At 51.8% G+C, this 20,420-nt stretch overlaps 1 long non-coding RNA gene across 1 annotated transcript; it reads left to right on the top strand.

The window, feature by feature from the left end:
• The first annotated feature begins 8,752 nt into the window (after positions 1-8,752).
• Positions 8,753-15,860, top strand: LOC119564429. The gene is made up of 12 exons (XR_005223291.2): positions 8,753-9,671; positions 9,923-10,049; positions 10,364-11,208; positions 11,522-11,878; positions 13,065-13,203; positions 13,504-13,678; positions 13,792-13,845; positions 14,173-14,314; positions 14,617-14,808; positions 14,899-14,975; positions 15,514-15,567; positions 15,674-15,860. It is a non-coding gene; the product is annotated as an uncharacterized LOC119564429 (long non-coding RNA).
• The last annotated feature ends 4,560 nt before the right edge of the window (positions 15,861-20,420 follow it).

The raw sequence follows: 20,420 nt of genomic DNA, 5'->3' as shown, positions 1-20,420 counted from the left end.
GATGCAATACTCCAGGTGTGGCCTCACCAGTGCTGAATAGAGGGGAATAATCACTTCCCTCTATCTGCTGGCAGTACTCCTACTAATACAGCCCAATGAGCTGTTGGTCTTCTTTGCTGCTGACTCATATCCAGCTTCTCGTCCACTAGCAATCCCCAGGTGCTTTTCCGCAGAACTTCTGCTTAGTCAGTCTGTCTCCAGCCTGTAGTGGTGCACAGGATTCTTCCTTCCTAAGTACAGGACTCTGCACTTGTCCTTGTTGAACCTCATCAGATTTCTTTTGGCCCAATCCTCCAATTTGTCTAGGTCACTCTGGATCCTATCCGTACCCTTCAGCATATCTACCTCTCCCCCCACCTTAGTGTCATCTGCGAACTTGCTGAGGGTGCATTTAATCCCATCATCCAGATCATTGATAAAGATGTTGAACAAAACTGACACCTGGGGCACTCCGCTTGATACCAGCTGCCAACTACACATCGAGCCGTTGATCACCACCCATTGAGCCTGCTTTCTGTCCACCTTATAGTCCATTCATCTAATCCATACTTTAACTTGCTGGCAAGAATATTATGGGAGATCTTATCAAAAGCTTTGCCAAAGTCAAGATATAAAAATTTTATTAAAGTTAATGTTTAAAATCAAATTTATACAAGTTCAGAGGGAAGATACTGTACATCTGGTATCAGGTTTGGGTTATAGGGGATTTCAGGTATCGGTTACAAGGTTCACAAGGTACATACATATCACATAACCAGCATAGATCCAGATTGGGGTGCGGGAGTTTTTAAAACGTCAGTGGATTAGTAGGCTCAGGTACGCCACCCATGGAATGTATTATGAGTCCAAGTCAGTAGTGGTGTAGAGAATAAGTACATGGGTGGGGTGTGTCCCTCGGTTCATCACGGAAGGAAGTGGTTATATCCCTAGTCAGTGGTCTTGGTTACTCGACCTGGTACTGGCGGTGTCCTGTGATGTTCCGTGTAGATGTCTCAGGACCACCTGATGGTGTTGGACACCATGAGCCATCTCATGGCCAGAAGTAGCGTCAACCGACTCCGCATGCTCTCAGTACTGGCTCGTTGTGGGGGGCCCATGTGCCCAGGGCTCCCACGATCAGGGCTTGGATCTGGACCTCATAGCCCTGGGCTCTCAGGCTGTTGGCCAGTGGGGTGTACTTCAACGCCTTCTTTGCTCAGGCCTCGTGGAAGGCCGGTGACCTGTTTTCAAATGGCACCGTGACATCTACCATGAGGACCTTCTTCTTTTCTGCGTCGGTCACAACGATGTCGGGTCGCAGTTGGCTGCCCGTTCCGGGGATGGCGGAGTTGACAGTGATCTTCCCAGGGGCGGCGGGATGGCTTTCACCAGCCGGTTCTCGATGGTGGTGTGGCAGTGCCGCCAGGCTCTGGAGCGGTATTTGCACTCACACAAAATGTGGGACAAGGTCTCACTGGCGTAGCCGCACTTCCTGCACTGCTTGTCCCGGTTGCCGTGGCGGATGGCTCCGTTGAGGGGAACGCAGTTGAGTCGGGCCCGGTGGACGAAGCACCAGTCAGCGAACCTGGTGAAGCTGCCCCCGGGGAGGAAGTGGTTGCTGACGTCCCACTTGCTGGACACCTCCAACACCTTGCCCTGGTCCAGCTTCCACTTGAGGTTTTTGGCATAGTGGCAGTGGATGGCGTCTTTCAGGGTCCTTTCCAGCATCATTCTGGTGATCGGGGTGACAATGGTGTGGTCCGGGGTCTTTAGGAGCGGCATCAATATTCCCAGCTCCCAGTGCTCCTCGCACCACTTCCAGTGGCAGCCGATCCTCTTTTCTAGGCATCTCGAGGCATTGCGGGCGTGGGACCAGAGAGAGGACAGGTCCCCCCGGCCCTCCAGTGCTCAGCCTCCAGGGAGCCGCTGAGGTAAGTGGCAAAGTCCTGCTCATAGGGGGCCCTGGCGATGCGTTTCCTGACCACGTCCTGTACGGCTTCCTCCACGATGCTCCTCACTGTTGGGTTCGGGCATGTCAGGAGGCAGAAGGTTGCCCATCCGAGGTACATTGGTGCTGCCCTTCATGTGAGAAATGTAGATGATGTTGGTGCTGGCCTGTCACGGAGTGTTGGGGAGTCAGGGCCCTGCACCCCCCTCTTCCTGCAAATACCCGTGGCTCCCTCCATTTCCCCAGACTGCTCCAAACTGAAACCCCCTCCAGCAGTCTCACCCAGCCTCCCCCCGGCTCCTCTTCCAGCCTTTGTCCAGTTTCCTGGGCAAAGGTGTCACCTGGTCCCAACCCCCTCCTGGCTCAGGTTACAGGCTCCTGTATTATCCCTCAAGTGAAGCCACCCCCTGCTATCCCATCCCCAATGTAGACAGTCCCAGTAAAACTCCCCTGCAACATCCCCAGGTCAATCCTTCCTGCTCCGTCACATGGCCCTCTGGGGAAGGTAGAGCCATTTCCTCACCAGCTACCTGATGGTGCTTTCGGCTTTGTTCACGGGCACCTTGGTTACGGCCAATCCCCTGAGGACAAAGGAGATGCGGGTGATCAGGAAGGTATTGAGGGTGTTGATCTTTTGCTAGGGGGTGAGCAGGAAGGAGTCGATTTGGGCTGTGTCCCGCAGGATCTCTGCAGTGGTGTCTTCGGGGCTGTCAAGGTTCCTTCCCCACTCTGAACTCTAGGGTACAGATGTGGGGGCCTGCATGAAAGGCTCCCTAAGCTTATTCTTACCAGCTTAGGTTAAAAGCTGCCACCACCAAAGTGTTACACAAAGAACAGGGGAAGTGCCCACTTGGAAACGTTCTCCGCCTCTCCCCCCAATATCCCCCCCAAGCACTGCACCCCCTTTCCTGGGGAAGGCTTGATAAAAATCCTCACCAATTTGCATAGGTGAACACAGACCCAAACCCTTGGATCTTAAGAACAATGAAAAGCAATCAGGTTCTTAAAAGAAGAATTTTAATTGAAGAAAAAGTAAAAGAATCACCTCTGTAAAATCAGGATGGTAAATACCTTACAGGGTAATCAGATTCAAAACATAGAGAATCCCTCTAGGCAAAACCTTAAGTTAACAAAAGAGACAAAAACAGGAATATACATTCCATTCAGCACAACTTATTTTATCAGCCATTTAAACAAAACAGAATCTAACTCGTATCTAACTAGATCGCTTACTAATGTTTTACAGGAGTTCTGACCTGCATTCCTGCTCTGGTCCCGGCAAAAGCATCACACAGACAGAGAGAACCTTTGTTTCTCCCCCGCAGCTTTGAAAGTATTTTATCTCCTCATTGGTCATTTTGGTCAGGTGCCAGCGAGGTTATCTTAGCTTCTTACCCCTTTACAGGTGAAAGGGTTTTTCCTCTGGCCAGGAGGGATTTAAAGGGGTCTACCCTTCCCTTTATATTTATGATGGGGGGGGGGTCTGTCGGACGTGGAGCCCTGTGGGTGTGCCCAGGTGTTGGTATACCTCTCCCTCTTCAGGGGAGGCCATGGGCTCGCCCTGGATCAGGAACCATGACGCCCAGACCGGAGCCCTGGCACCACCGTTGACGTGGGGAGAGGCACACTTTTTGGGGTTGAAGTAGAGGCCCATCCTCTCAGCGACTCGGCTGGCAATGTCGAGCATCCGCTGGAGGCTTTCCGAGCTGTCGGCAACCAGGGCCAGATCATCCACGTAGGCCAGGATGCTGATTCTCTTGCTGTGCAGGTCGAAGCTGGTCGGGCTGCTGGAGATGGCTCGGATGAGTAATTCCATGGCCAGATTGAAGATGATGGGGCTGAGGGGGCAGCCCTGTTTCACGCCGCAGCAGATGGGGATGGCGTCCGTCTCTCCCGCCGTGGCGCGGATGGTGGTGGTGCAGTCCTTGTAGAGGTCCCGGAGGATCTGGATTAAGGTCTCTGGCATCCCGAACTCTCCCAGGGTGGCGAAGATGTGATGGTGGGGTATGGACCCGAAAGCATTGGTCAGGTCGAGCCATGCTATGGTGCACTGCCTCCTGGCTGCCTGGGTGGCCGTCTGAAGAAGGAAGTTGTGCTCGTAGCATCCCTCGCAGGACATGAAGCCCTTCTGTAGCTGAGCTGACGGCACCCCCGCACACTGACCAGTCCGTGATCCTTGCTGCGAGGCAGCTAGCATGCAGCTTGTAGATAGTGGAGCAGAGGGAGATGAGCCTCCAGTTGCCAGAGTCATCTCGTTCGCCTTTTTTGTGGATGGGCACGGTCATGGATATTCTCCAGGAGCAGGGAGTGCAGCAGAACTGCTTGCATTTGTTAAAGATGGCAGCAAGGACCAAGCAGCCAGGGTCTTGCTCCTTCAGCAGGTGGTAGCGGATGCCATCTTTTCCAGGGGCGGTGTTTTTGGTCCTCGTCAGCCTCACCAGCACCTCCTGCAGGGAAAAATCTCACTCCAGGTCCTCCGTGAGGTTGATCTGTGGTAGCGGGAGAAGGCACTCTGGGCGTGTCACGTCGGTCTGGGCCTCGCGATCAAACACATCCTTGAAGTAGGAGTAGAGCCTCTCGGACTGGATGGCTCAGTAGGAGGACGTCCCGTTGAGGATCTCCCTCATGGCTTTCGGGCGGTTCGTCCTGTGTAGTTTCTGAATACGAGATGCGGCCGCCGGATGATGCGGCGGAGATGCGGTCAGTCTGTCCATCAGGGTGTCAAAGTTTTCAAAGTTGTCAGCCTTTGCCAGCTCTTCCGTACAGGTGGATTGCCACGGCGTGGCGACCCTCGCTCGTGGCCGTTGCTCCTCCTGCTGCGTTGTCTTCGCAGGTTCAGGTGCTGCGGGGACGGTCTGTGGCATTGTTGTCTCTCGGACTGGAGAGCGGTGTTCAAGTGGATTTTGAGGCAGGGCTGCTGGTGCAGTGGGAGGGCAGCTGTCAGTGTCTCCGAGACAGCGCTGGATCTTCTGGGAGGGAGTGGGGTTCTGGAAGCACCGGTGTTGGACTTTGGGGGGATGCGGTCGTGTCTGGAAGCACTGGGAACGGTTCTGGTTCTCCTGCGGGCAGTATCCTGCTGGGGGGTCCTCGGTGGGGCATGGGATTTTTGGCGGTCAGGGTCTCGCTGGCCAACCCTGGAGGAGGTGTTCGGTCTCCCGGGGCGGGGTCTGCTCGTGGGATCTGGGAGCTGTGGGAGGCTCCTTCGTTGGCTGGATCTCACCGGGCCGTCTGGGGTGGGGGGTGCTAGTTACTCCTGCAGCAGGGCGGTATGAGGTTACCTGTGGGGGAGCGCTGCCCCGTCTCGTATTCGTGTTGTGCCAGATGGCTTCTATGAGGTCACTGAGGCGTCTGGTGAAGTTGCTGACTTGTGAGATGGCGGTGATCCCCCTCACGGCAGGGTCCAGCGTGGGGATTCTAAAGACGGAGCTGGTTCTTTTGGTGGCGTCAATTTGTCGGTCAGTCCTCCAGGCGGGAGTGGTGCTTCCATCGGTTGGCGGTTGTTCTTCCCCCCCCCTTGTGTGCTGTGGCTCTGGGGACGCTGGCTTGGGTGCTGAAGCCGGCATGTCGGTGGGGGTCAGGGTTGGAACCTGCAGGGTGTTAGTGGGATTGACCGTCGCCATTGTGAGGGGTCGCTTGCATGTGGTTTGGTGATACTTAACATTTCTTTTGAGTCTCGAAGGGTAGGTCGCAGCAGCTACATTGGAAGGCAATCCGTTTGTTGTGGGCCTTCCGAACACGTTTGCTGAGGTCCCTGAGGGTCTGGACTCCACGGAAGGGGAAGCAGAAGGGGCAGAGGAAGAGGCCTGTAGGGAATGGGTACTGGAGATAGATGCAGTCATCTTCCCCTGCCTCACTCTCTGTGGGGCAGACCTCTGTTGTGCCTGCAGACTTGCCAGGTGGTTCCTCTCGGTCTGGCAGAGAAGCTTTCGGAGGTATAGTTGCTCCTGGAGGTGGGGGCTGGACTTGCTGGCCACGATATCTTTTTGCCTCGTAAGACAGTGTGCAGCATTGAGATCTTGGGCTGCGGAGTGCGTATATAATTCAAGATTTATTACATCCACCGCTTTCCCCATATCCACAGAGCCAGTTATCTCACCACAGAAGGCAATCAGATAGGTCAGGCATGCCTTGCCCTTGGTGAATCCATGTAGACTGTTCCTGATTACCTTCTTCTCCTCCAAGTGCTTCAAAATGGATTCCTTCAGGACCTGCTCCATGATTTTGCCAGGGATTGAAGTGAGGCTGACCGGTCTGTAGTTCCACGGGTTCTCTTCCTTCCTTTTGTTAAATATGGGTATTATATTTGCCTTTTTCCAATCGTCCGGGACCTCCCCTGATTGCCATGAATTTTCAAATATAATGGCCAGTGGCTCTGCAATCACATCAGCCAACTCCCTGAGCACCCTTGGATGCATTAGATCTGGACCCACGAACTTGTGCACATCCAACTTTTCTAAATAGTCCTTAACCTGTTCTTTCACCACTGAGGGCTGTTCACCTTCTCCCTGTACTGTGTTGCCCAGTGCAGCAGTCTGGGAGCTGACCTTGTCTGTGAAGACAGGCAAAAAAAGCATTGAGTACTTCAACGTATTCCACATCATCTGTCACTATGTTGACTCCCCCATTCTGTAATGGTCCCACACTTTCCCTGACCACCACCTTGTTGCTACCATACCTGTAGAAACGCTTCTTGTTAGCCTTCACATCCCTTGCTATCTTGGAAGTTTCTGATCTCTCAGGGCAGGGAGAAGCATGTCCTCCTGAGCAGAGGCCTGGAACCAGGAAGGTGACTACAGGTGTTGTTTGTTCTTCCTTCATTATTTCTAAGGTGTTGGCCAACATGCTCTCTCCTTGCCTGTTGGTCTACAGCCTTCCTTCATAAAAATGTTCACCTGCATGTGTTCAGTGGTGATTTGAGACATTGATGTCTACAGCTCTCTGTGCAGATCTACTGGTGGGAGAATGCGGAGTTAAAGCTGCTGCTTATGTGTGCTTCTAGTGCAGTGTGCCTTGATGCAGCAGGGGAATTGTAGTCTTCCCTTACCTTTGTTTCCAGAATGTGGTGACTGCTGTGCTACCTGGAACAGCTGGAAGTGTGATCAGTGACTAAAAATACATAAAAACATCATATTGACAAGTTTGCAAAGACCCCATTGGGTGTTGAAAATATATTCCCCCAGAATGCCCCTCTTCCCATGTTTCTTCCACTATCCCATCCCTATTGCAGTACATTGGTCTCCAATACAGTTGGAAAAATTACCCTAATAAATTATTTAAATTTAATTCTGTGTATTGGTTAATTGGTGGGAGTGGTCCTGTGGGTGCAAACCCTCATGAATATGGGTAACGTACATGCATATCCTTTAAGTGTTTTCAGGATCAGGCCCAACCCCTTTATGGACTCAGTTGCAGAAAGGACAGTTTTGTGCCAGAGTCAGACTTTCCATATTGGAGCTTTTTGAAAATTACTTGAATATGGCTGTAACCTTGAGGGTATGAGTAGTGACATACACTACCCCAGTGGGCATCATTATATGTTGGCAGAATGAGGCCACATTAGCTATTCTGAAGGGTTTTTCAGGCTGAGATTTAAAGGGAGGAGGATGTCAGCCTTAACCTTCTACAGATGGAGAAACAAGCAGGGGTGAGGCTGAACAGTCACCCTATGGAGCAATACAGAAAATCAGAAAGTTTTAATGACATATAACTGGGTTTTTTATTATCTCAGTCATGCTTATTACACTGGCAGCCTTACTGTAAGCATTAAGGATGTAATTCTGATGTTTGATTGGTAGTTTGGTTGGGGGTGGGGTTAACAAAAACAATTTGTTGTGGTGGACTGTGCATTCTAGCAACTCTAATTCCAACACATCATTTTATAACAGTGCCATTTAATCTTCGTAATAATCAAGAGGGGGATCTGTAGTATCACAGCAGTTTTTCTTACATCACAAATGACTAAACATGTAGGAAGAGGGGCAGGTTATTCCCCTTTCCCTTCACTCTGCACGGCATGTACCTTGCTGGAGGGGAGACATCCCAGGATCTCTGCAGGTGTCCTTTTGCCCCCATCTCTGTACTGAGATGTCACAGTAGGGGCAAGGCACTATGCAGGTGATTGGATCAAGGAGGAAAAGGTGTATAGTAGTACAGTGTAAGATGTGTAGGATGTCGTAGCCTATATAGCGTATTGTACTTTGGAGGTCACATGGGAGATGGAGGATCTTGTCCTTTCTTTCACCAGGGAGTGAGCAGCCAGAAACTTCTAGCTACCAGGGAGTGGTGGGAAGCACAAGCTGCCATGAGAAGTGCCCTCAGTATGTATGAGTCACAGATGGAGCATCCCCAGGGCCGGTGCAACCACTAGGCGGTCACCTAGTGTGCCAAGTGGTTGGGGGCGGCCAAAAGCACGCTCCGGGGAGGCAGTGGAGCGGAGGTGAGCTGGGGCAGGGGGGTGTGGGGAGGGCCGCCTGCAGCAAGTAACGGGGGGGGCGGAGCGCGCAGGGTGGCACGCTCTGCTTCTCTGCCTCCCAGGCTTGCAGCGCCAAACAGCTGATTGGCGCCGCAAGCCTGGGAGGCAGGAGAAGCGGAGCAGCGAGGCGGAGTCGAGGTGAACTGGATGGGGAGCTGCCGCATGGCGGGGAGTTGCCGCGTGCGGCTCCCCGGGCTGAGGGGAAGGGAGGAGGCGGTGGGGAGTTGCTGCACGGCTCCCCGGCCCCAGGGGAGGGAGAGGGAGCGGCGGCTGGGAGCTGGCTGGGGGGGGGGACACCTCAGGGCGGAGGCGGGGGGCGGAGCTGCCACAGGGCCCCCAAGGGGAAGGGCGGGCGCAAGGTGGAAGTTTTGCCGAGTGTGCGAAACATCCTTGCACTGGCCCTGAGCATCCCTGAGCTGTGCTGCCACTGGGGTCACCCCTTCCAGGACTGGGGACAGTAGGTTACAGTGGAGTACCCTTACCCACCCCCACCCCCTCATCAACTCTGCTTCTCCTTCCTGGCCTACATGCCTCAGTTTCCACCTCTTAAACCACTTCACTTCATCTCCTGCTCCCCTAACTCCAGGCACTCACACCCTCCCCCAATCACCTAGATAAAGCCCCCTAATCCCTCTCATTCCCTTCCCCCAGGGCACCTGCCCCCGAATCCTCCTTATCCAAAAATCCTCTCATCTCCCCAAGCCCCTGCATCCCTCCTGCTCCTGCCCATTCCCATATCCCCTGAGCGGGTCCTAAAGCAACCTGTCTCCACTTCAACCCAGATGGGCCTAGCCACAACCCAACATCCCGAAACTGCCAGGAGCCCCAATCCCTCTGCTTATCTCCCATCTGCCCCCCAATTGACCGTCAGCCTAAATCCTCCTCTGGACGCCCCCCTCCGTAAGCCAGCGACCCTCGGCGCCCATCCACAGCCCCCACTATTGCCATGTGCCCAGCTAAGGCTCGCTGGGGGTGGGAAGGAGGCGGAGGGAAGAAATGAAGCAGTGCCTTGTGGGAGATGGAGTGTGCCCCGGCCTACATCTCCCATCAGCCACTGCAGAGCCTTCGGCACCGATGGGAGAGGCAGTGTCCTGTGCCGAGTGCCTTGTGTTTGGGCAGGAGGCTCTTATGGTATTACAGCTTCCGTTTGCAGGGCGGAGCCAGAAATGGAAGTAGCGGGAAGAGGAAGTGATATCAGCGGTCTGGAAACCAACCGCGGTCCACTAGGGGACTCGGCTTCGTTCTGCGCGAGTCGCTTCCGTCAAGAGTGAGGTACCCTGGGAGGAGTTGTTTTCAAAGTGCTGCCTCCTGGGTATGTTGGGTACCGGCATGTCTCAGCCAGTGCCCCCAGCCCGCACCCCACACCCCCGCAACCTTCCCCAGCCTGCGCCCCCGTCCCCCGCCACGTCCTAGTCCGCTGCAACCTTCACAACCTGGAATGGGAGAGGGAGGCAGGGATGAGGGCAAGATTAAATGCACCGATAGAGCTCTATGTAGTGATAGTTGTTGCTTCGCTTTATTAGTTTGCAGAGGAATCGTCCAGGAGCCTTAGCTGGACGAGAATATGGCAGAAGTGGACCTGAGCAGCCTGAACATCCTTCTAAGGAAACATGAACAGTCCTCATGTTTCTGCCTTCTGCATAACTGGCTGTGAGTAGGAGATCAGTGCTTTCAATTCCTCATCTGTACTCGCTGTAGTATTCTTCACAGGCTGTGTGCTTCCTTGTTGGCTACGAGGCTCTGAAATTAAGGCTGAGGAAGCGACAAGAGTCTCCTGAACAAAGTGACCATTTTGGGTGCCGTTACTGTGGGAGCCTTCGAGTTGCAGTTGTAAAGTAGTAAAGGGAGATGGGTTGAGGGCGGAGCCGTGGGATACGGGAGATGTGAAATGAAGAGACGATGTGACATTGCAGATGGGGATGCAAATTTTTTTTTCCCCCCACTCTGCTGGGTTTCATACCAAGGAAAAAGAAGTCACGCATCAGAGTCTACTACCCTCATGCGATGGAAAGCGAGCAAGAGCGATGAGATCCTGAACATTGTTGATGCCAAGCAAAAGCCACCAAACTGGGAGCGAAACAGCTGCTACTGTCAGTGAGATAAATGTCTGTTTTAGTGATTGCTCTGCTCACGGCCCACCTTGCTCCTGGTAGGGAAGCCCTGTAAGGTGGGGCTGGGTTTCTAAGAAAAGGTTCCTGACTAGCTGTGGTTATGAGGGAGACAAGATCCCCAATTTCAGGGGCTTATAATTTCTCTGGGCAGGAGAAGTGTGTCCTATGCAGCAGAAGGTTGCATCTAGGAGGATGACTCCAGGTGGTGAGTTGCTTGCCTTCCTCCCATGTTTTTCTCTCTGTGTGTGTCTCTCTCTCTTCTCTAGTGTGTTGGCCAACTTTCTCGCTCTCTGTCTCTCCTCTCCTCTCTTTGTGCTGTCTCCCTTCATAGGACACACGTAGCTTTCCACAGGTGAGGTCTCGGGAGCCAGGAAGAAGTAGGAGGGGACGAAAATCATGCAGGGCAGTGGGTGCGAGAGTGGAGCAGTGACTGTCTGTGTTAACTCAGTCTCTGTTCATCGGGTGGGGCTCATGTAGATGGGATGGAAGAGGGAGGCAGGGCTGAGAGCAAGATTTCAAGCACCAATAGAGCTTTGTTGAGTGATGGCTCATGCTTAGTTTTTGCAGCTGCTCTTGCAGAGTAATTGTCCAGGAGCGCTAGCCGGAGGAGAAATGGCAGCGGTGTACCTAAGCAGCTTGGCCATCCTTCTAAGGAAACATGAACTGTCGTCAGCTTTCTGCCTCCCGCTTAACTGGCTGTGAGTAAGCGGTCAGTGCTTTGAATTCCTCATTCGTACTCGCTGTAGTATTCTTCACGGGCCATGTACTTTCCCGTTTGGTACAGGGCTTTGTGGCATTAAGGCTGGAGAAGGGACCAGAGTTGTGCTGTGCAGAGTGACTAGTTCGGTTGCCGTTGCAAGGGGCTGCTTTTTGGTAGTAATGCTAAAGGTGTAATGAGAGGACGGTTGAGGGCGGAGCCCCGCTGTGTGGGAGAGACAAAAAGAAGAGCCAATGCGACGTTGCCGATTGAGATGGTAACATGTTTGTTTTTTCCCCTTGTGCTGGGTTTAGTACCAAGGGAAAAGAAGTCACGTGTCAGAGTCTACTGCCCTCATGCGATGGAAAGCGAGCGAGAGCAACCAGACACTGAGCATTGTTGATGCCACCAAAAGCCGTCCAGTTGGGAACAGAACAGCTGCCGCTGTCAGTGAGATAAGTGCCTGTTTTGGTGATTGCTCTGCTTGTGGCCCACCTTGCTTCTGGTAGCGACATCCCGTTAGCTGGGGTGGCTTTGTAAGAAAATGTTCCTGACTAGCTGTAGTTATGAGGGAGACAAGGTCCCCATTTTCAGGGACTGCTCATTTCTCTGGCCAGGAGCAGTGTATCCTCTGCAGCAGAAGATTAGATTGAGGAAGGTGACTGCAGGTGGTGAGTTGCTTGCTTTCCTCCCATGTTTTTTTTTTCTCTGTCTCTCTCTTCTCTAGTCTGTTGACTGACTCTCTCCTCTCCTCTCCTCGTGCTGTCTCCCTTTGTCAAGGTTCCTTCCCCACTCTTAACTCTAGGTTACAGATGTGGGGACCTGCATGAAAACCTCCTAAGCTTACTTTTACCAGCTTAGGTTAAAACTTCCCCAAGGTACAAACTATTTTACCTTTTGCCCTTGGACTTTTGCTGCTGCCACCAAACGTCTAACCGGTATTATTATTATTATTAGGAAAGAGTTCCTTTTGGAAACGTCTTCCCCCCCCAAAGTTCTCCCAAACATTACCCCCGCCCTTTCTGGGGAGGGTTTGATTAAAAATCCTCACCAATTTGCATAGGTGACCACAGACCCAAACCCTTGGATCTTAAGAACAATGAAAAAGCATTCAGTTTCTTAAAAGAAGAATTTTAATAGAAGAAAAAGTAAAAAGAATCATTTCTGTAAAATCAGGATGGTAACTACCTTACAGGGTAATTAGATTCAAAACATAGAGAATCCCTCTAGGCAAAACCTTAAGTTACAAAAAGACACAAAAACAGGAATATCCATTCCCTCCAGCACAGCTTATTTTCTCAGCCATTTAAAGAAATCAGAATCTAACGCATTTCTAGCTAGATTACTTACTAAGTTCTAAGACTCCATTCCTGTTCTGTCCCCGGCAAACGTGTCACATAGTCAGAGGGGGAGAGAGAGAGGCTTTGTTTCTCCCTCCTCCCAGCTTTTGAAAGTATCTTGTCTCCTCATTGGTCATTTTGGTCAGGTGTCAGTGAGGTTATCCTAGCTTCTTAACCCTTTACAGGTGAAAGGGTTTTTCCTCTGGCCAGAAGGGATTTTAAAGGTGTTTACCCTTCCCTTTATATTTATGACACCCTTTGTAAGACAGGGGCAGGCATGCTAGGTGTTCATCCCCACAGGCTATGTCTCGGGAGCCACGGAGAAGCAGGAGGGGACAAAAACCATGCAGGGCAGTGGGCAAGAGAGTGGAGCGGTGACTCTCTGTGTTACCTCGGTCTCTGTTCATTGAGTGGGGCCGATGTAGATGGGGCATGGAAGAGGGAGGCCTGGATGAGGGCAAGATTTCCAGCACCAATAGAGCTCTGTATAATGAGAGCTCATGCTTGGCTTTTGCAGCTTCGCAGAAGAATTGTCCAGGAGCCCTAGCCGGAGGAGAAAGTGGCAGAGGTGTACCTGAGCAGCTTGGACATCCTTCTAAGCAGACATGAAGAGTCCTCCGCTTTCTACCTCCCACTTAACTGGCTGCGAGTAAGCGGTAAGTGCTTTGAATTCCTCATCTGTACTCCCTGTAGTATTCTTCACAGTATGTGTGCTTCCTTGTTGGGTACAGGGCTCTGTGAGATTACAGCTGGGGAGGGGTCATAGTCTGCTGTCCAGAGTGATTATTTCGGGTGCAGTTGCAAGGGGTGCTTTTTAGTTGGAGTATTAAAGGCGTAATGGGGAGGAGGGTTCGGGATGGAGTGCCGCCGTGTCAGAGACGCAAAAAGAGGAGCCTATGAGACATTCCCGACTGAGATGGTAACTTATTTGTTTTTCCTCCTTGTGCTGGGTTTAGAAATCAAACGTCAGAATTTACTCCCCTATTTGGATGGAAAGCGAGCGAGAGCAGTGAGCCCGTGAGCATTGTTTATGCAAGCCAGGAGCCGTCCAGTTAGCAGTGAGCAGTCACTACTGTCATTGAGAAGTGTCTGGTTTGGTGAGGTCTCTGCTCACAGCCTGTCTGGCTCCAGGTAGGCATGCTCCGTAAGCTGGGGCTGGGTTTGTAAGAAATGGTTCCTGACCGGCTGTGGTTACGAGAGAGACAAGGGCCCCATTTTCAGAGGCTGCTCATTTCTCTGGCTAGGAGCAGTGTGTCCTCCGCAGCAGAAGGTTGCATCAAGGAGGATGACTCCAGGTGGTGAGTTGCTTGCCTTCCTCCCATGTTTTTCTCTCTGTCTCTCTCTCTTCCCTAGTGTGTTGGCCAACTCTCTCTCTCTCCTGTCTTTGTGCCATCTCCCTTCATAGGACATGGGTAGATGTGCATTCCCACAAGTGAGGTCTCGGGAACCATGGCGAAGTAGGAGTGGACAGCAATGATGCAGGGCAGCGGGTGCGAGCGTGGAGCAGTGACTGTCGGTGTTAACTCTGTCTCTGTTCATCGAGTGGGGCCAATGCATGGATGAGGGCAGGATTTCCAGCACCAATAGAGCTTTGTTTAATGATAGCTCATGCTTGGCTTTTGCAGCTACTCTCGCAGAGGAATTCTCCAGGAGCCTGAGCCGGAGGAGAAATGGCCGAGGTGTACCTGAGCAGCTTGGACATCCTTCTAAGCAGACATGAAGAGACCTCAGCTTTCTTCCTCCTGCTTAATTGGCTCTGAGTAAGAGGTCAGTGCTTTGAATTCCTCATCTGTACTCGCTGTAGTATTCTTCACAGGCCGTGTGCTTCCTCGATGGGTATGGGGCTCTGTGGTATTAAGGCTTGGGAGGGGCCATAGTCTGCTGTGCAGAGTGACTATGTCAGGTGCCCTCGCAAGGGGTGGTTTTTGGCTGTAATGCAAAAATGTGTAATGGAAGAGGGTTGAGGGCGGAGCGCCGCCATGTCGGAGGGGCGAAAAGAGGAGCCTACGAGATGTTTCCGACTGAGATGGTAACTTACTTGTGTTTTTTTCCCCTTGTGCTGGGTTTAGTACCAAGGAAAAAGAAGTTAAGCATCAGAGTCTACTGCTCTCATGCGATGGAAAGTGAGTGAGAGCAGCGAGCCTGTGATCATTGTTGATGCCAGGCAAGAGCTGTCCATCTGGGAGCCGAGCAGCCGCCACTGTCCGTGAGATAAGTGCCTGGTTTGGTGAGGTATCTGCTCAAGCCCCCCCTGAGTCCAGGTAGGGAAGCCTCGTAAGGTAGGGCTGGGTTTGTAAAAAAAGGTTCCTGACTAGCTGTGGTCACAAGGGAGAAAATGTCCCCATTTTCAGAGGCTGCTCATTTCTCTAGTCAGGACCGGTGTTGCGTCCGCAGCAGAAGGTTACATCTAGGAGGATGACTCCGGGTGGTGAGTTGCTTTTTTTTTTTTTTTTTTTTTTCTCTGTCTCCTCCAGTATGTTGGCCAACACACACTCTCCCCCTCCCCCTTTCCTTGCGCTGTCTCCCTTCACAGGACATGGGCAGGCACTCTAGGTGTGCATCCCCACAGGCTATGTCTCGGGAGGCATGGAGAAATAGGAGGGGAAGAAAACCATGCAGGGCAGTGCGTGCGAGAGTGGAGTGGTGACTGTCGGTGTTAACTCGGTCTCTGTTCATTGAGTGGGTCCAATGTATTCACTCCCTCATCGGATGGAAAGCAAGTGAGAGCAGTGAGCCCGTGAGCATGGTTGATGCAAGGCAGGAGCCGTCCAGTTGTCAGTGGAGCAGTTGCTACTGTCAGTGAGATAAGTGTCTGGTTGGTTAAGGCTTTGCTCACGGCCCGCCTGGCTCCAGGTAGGGACGCCCCGTTAGCTGGGGCTGGGTTTGTAAGAAATGGTTCCTGACCAGCTGTGGTTACGAGAGAGACAAGCTCCTCATTTTCAGGGGCTGCTCATTTCTCTGGCCAGGAACGGTGTCTCCTCCGCAGCAGAAGGTTGCATCGAAGAGGATGACTCCAGCTGGTGAGTTGCTTGCCTTCCTCCCATGTTTTTCTCTCTTCTCCAGTGTGTTGGCCAACTTTCTCAGTCTCTCTCTCCTCTCCTCTCCTGGTGCTGTCTCCCTTTGTAGGACAGGGGTACGTGTGCGTTCCAAGAGGTGAGGTCTCGGGAGCCATGGAGAAGTCGGAGCGGATGAAAATCACGCAGGGCAGTAGAAAGGCTGCTGAAAGTACCTGAAGAGACAAAGGAACTGAGAAGGGGGAAGTCCAGGGCTGAGTCCAGACTAAGACAGGAGTCTAGTCTGTGAGGAGAAACAACTGGAAGTCTAAGCTACAGAAACTCTTCAACTTGCCTAAAGAAATTTAGGATGAGAAATTACTTCTTGAATCCAGTCTCTTTAAGATCTTTGGCTTAGTATGCGTGTGTATTTGTATTTGCTTAGTAATCTGCCTTCTTCTGTTTGCTATCCCTTATAATCACTTAAAATCTACCTTTTATAGTTTAAACATGTTTTTGTTTATTATTATTTATTATTAAACCCAGTTTGTGCAACTTTCAGTGGAGGGGGGGGGGGGAGGTCAAGTTGTGCATATCTTCCTCCACATTGAATTTATGAGCATACGTTGTATAGATTTTGCAGCAGCTCAAGACAGTATTATTTTGAGTGTACTTTCCAGAGGGGAACTGCATTTGAGTGCTGGGCGATTTCCTAGCGGAGTCTTCTTGTAGAGAGCTGTTTACAGACTCCGTGTGATTCTACAGCTGCTGCGTCCCTACTTACGTGCGTGTGCTGCCAGAGGCTGGAGAGCCCTAAGTGAGCAAAACAGGGAGAGGGAGCCCAGGCTAGTGGAGCAGTCAGGCTCAGTGAAATCCCAGTACATCAGGTGGCATCCCAGCAGAGGGTCAAACCTGTCCCAGAGTGGGGCCCCTGAGAAAAGACCTCTGCATCTAACTGGAGCACAATAAACGTGGGGCAATCCTTTATTACCCTCTCAAGGAATTGTCAGGTGCTATGGAATCTTCCTGAAGTCCAGTAACTTCGTGGAGAGCAACTTGACTGTAACAAGAGATGCTTAGTCCTCAAGTGTCTCTTCCTTCTGTATCACTGGGTGAGCTTCCTTGGTCATGCCAGTCTCGTCGTCCTCTCTAAAGCAGGCCACATTCAGCAGAGGACGTGAGGAGGGGTCTGAGAGTAGCCCTCGGCCTGTGTCTGCACTCACCAGGTAGCACCACCCATGGCATGTGGAGGGTCCAGGACTCTGCCCAGCACTCCAGACTGACCTGCTACAGCTCAGGCTCCTGCGTCCTAACCCCTGCGCTTACTGCCCCCAGAGGGCTCTCTCTGTACGTTACCCCCACTGGCCACCGGGTGTCACTCCTGCTCCAAGGCAGACACCCCCTGCATTGCTCCAGATGGCCACCGAATGTCACAGCCGTGCTGTGAGAGAGAGGTTTTGTGCATTACTTTGACAGGTCACCGTGTGTTACCATTGCTCTGAGGGAAATGCTTTGTGCATAACTGGGATTCAGCGCCCATCCTCACTGTCATTTCATAAAGGAAACAGTTTGTGCATTAGTGGATTGGCCACCCGGTGTCACTGTGCCTCGACGAAGGAAATGCTTTGTGCAATATCTGGATTGGCCGAACGTTGTCAGTGTTGCTCCATGAGGGAAATGCTTTGTGCAATACCCTGAGTGGCCACCTAGTGTCACTCTTGCTCCTTGAGGGAAATTGTTTCTTCATTACACTGAGTGGCCACACAGTGTCACTGTTTCAAGCAATGCGACAAACTACAACACAAGCCACCGACACACATGACATGGACACACACACAACATGACGCACCACGTTGCACCTCGCACTGCACGTTGTACATAATACGCCGCACACGCACAACACATTGCACGCGCACACAGGCACACAACACATCACACACACAACACAACCTGTCACATGACACACAAAATGGCACACAAAAGGTCACGCGACACGGACACACAACACTCAAGGAAACACACACGACACGTCACACACACAACACATCATATGACCCAGAACACGACAGAAAAATCACCCATGACACCCAGACACACACACACACACACACACCTCACGCACCACGACACACAAAAGGCATATGACACAAATCACACAGAAAACATGAGACACACAACACGACACACATCACACATGACATCAACACAACACGACACACACACCACAAAACTCAAGACAACACAGCACGACACAAAACACGTCACACACACACGACACCGACGCACACACCATGACACACGACACTCAAGGAAACACACACGACACCGACGCGCACACGGCACTCAAGGAAACACACACGACACATTGCATGTGGCGCACACAGCACTTTGCGTGTCACACGTGGCGTGTCACACTCACAACAGGTCGCGCGCACAGCACGTCGAACATCGCCCGCCGGACGTCACACGTCGCGCATTGCATGCATGTCGCACACCGCGTGTAGGATGTCACACACAAAACACGACATCGACGCGCGCGCACACACCTCACATGACACAAAACAGCATGAAACGCAACACACACACAACACGACAGGGAAAGCATCACACACAAAAAATCACACACACGACACTTCGTACGTCGCAAAATGGCACACACAGCACCTCGCATGTCGCTCACACAACACGACACAACACATGACACTGACACACAAACACACAACACCTCACATCACATGCAAAACGTCACACAACACAACGCACACAACACGACACAAAAGATCACACAGAAGACACGACACCGACACACGACACCTCACATGACACGCAAAACGCCACACACCACAACGCACACGACACAAAAGGTCACACCAGACACGACACACGACACCAACACGACACGCAAAACGCCACACAACACAACGCACACGACACAAAAGGTCACACCAGACACGACACACGACACCAACACGACACGCAAAACGCCACACAACACAACGCACACGACACAAAAGGTCACACCAGACACGACACCAACACACACCCACGGCACGTCACAAATGGCACACGCAGCATGTTGCACAATGCGTCGCAAACAGCACATCGTACGAAACACAAAACGGCACAAACACAACACACAAGTCACACATGACACCGATACACAAACACACAACACCTCACACGACACACAAAACGGAACACAACACGGACAACACGACACCAAAACGGCACACAACACAGACAAAATGCGACACAAAACACGACAGACAACATGACACCAACACACACACACACGACACGTCGCAAATGAGACGCACAGCATGTCTCACGTCACAAGTTGCACACACATCGCATGTCACACACAACACGTCGCACGTTGCATATCACACACGTGTTGCACACACAGCACATTGCATGATGTGTGTCACACATTGCATGTTGCACATCACGCACACCACGTTGCACGTCATGCACACAGCATATCGAATGTCATGTGTCGCACGAAACACAAAATGGCACACAACACAACACACAAGTCACATGCAGCACACGACACCGACACAAATACACGACACCTCACCCGACACACACAACGGCACACAACACAGACAAAACGCGACACAGAAAACATGACACACACAACACACGACACACAAACGACACGTCGCACGTTGCATTTCACACACACACAATGTGTTGCGCACACAGCATGTTGCACAATGTGTCACGTTGCACATCAAGCACAACACGTTGCGCGTCACACACTCAGCACGTTGCGTGTCGCACATCATGCACAATACGGACGAAACACAACAGCACACACCACACAAGTCACATGCAACACACGACACTAACACAAACACACACCTCACCCAACATACAACGGCACACCACACCCACACAAGACTACAGAAAAAATCACACACGACACCGAAACACACACAGAACATGACATACAACACCTTACACGACACACAACGGTACACAACACACACACACAACGTGACAGAAAGCATCACACGCTAAGCACACAACAGACGACACGGAAACACACACACAATGCAACAAACACATCACAGACAAACATTACACACATACAACAAACACACAATACATCCCACGTCGCAAATGGGACACAGCACATCGCATGTCGCATATTTCATGTCACACACACAACGCATCGCGCACACAGCACGCCACGCAAAAGTCACACACAACACACGATGCTGACACAAACACACAACACCTCACACAAAAGGTACACGACACACAAAACTGCACACAACACAACACACGGCACACAACGACACACACAAAATCACACAGAACACATGACACCGACACAAACACATAACTCACACAACACACAAAATGCCACACAACACACACACCATGTCGCATGCCGTACGTCGTACGTATGTCAAACACACAATGCGTCGCGCACACGTCGCTCGAATGTCACGCTTCGCACGTTAGGCACAACACATCGCACGTTGCATGTCACGCACACACCACGTCCTGCGTCGCACCTCGCACGTCAGGCACAACACGTCACACGTTGCATGTCACACACACACAACACGTCGCACACCCAGCGCATCCCACCTTGCACATCACACACAACACGTCGCATGAAACACAAAACAGCACACAACACAACACCCAAGTCGCACACAACACATGGCACCGACACACAACACCTCACCCAACACACAGAGTGGCAAACAACACAACACACACACGTGACATGATATGACAAAATATCACACACAAAACATTACACACATGACACTGACACACACGCAACATGACATACACCTCACACGACACAACGGCACACAACACAACACACAACATGACACGGAAAGCATCACACAAAA

This window comes from Chelonia mydas, chromosome 21 (assembly GCF_015237465.2).
Source record: "Chelonia mydas isolate rCheMyd1 chromosome 21, rCheMyd1.pri.v2, whole genome shotgun sequence".
Classification (NCBI taxonomy): domain Eukaryota; kingdom Metazoa; phylum Chordata; order Testudines; family Cheloniidae; genus Chelonia; species Chelonia mydas.
Note: the sequence above shows the minus strand (reverse complement) of the source record. Positions and strands in the feature narration are given on the sequence as shown.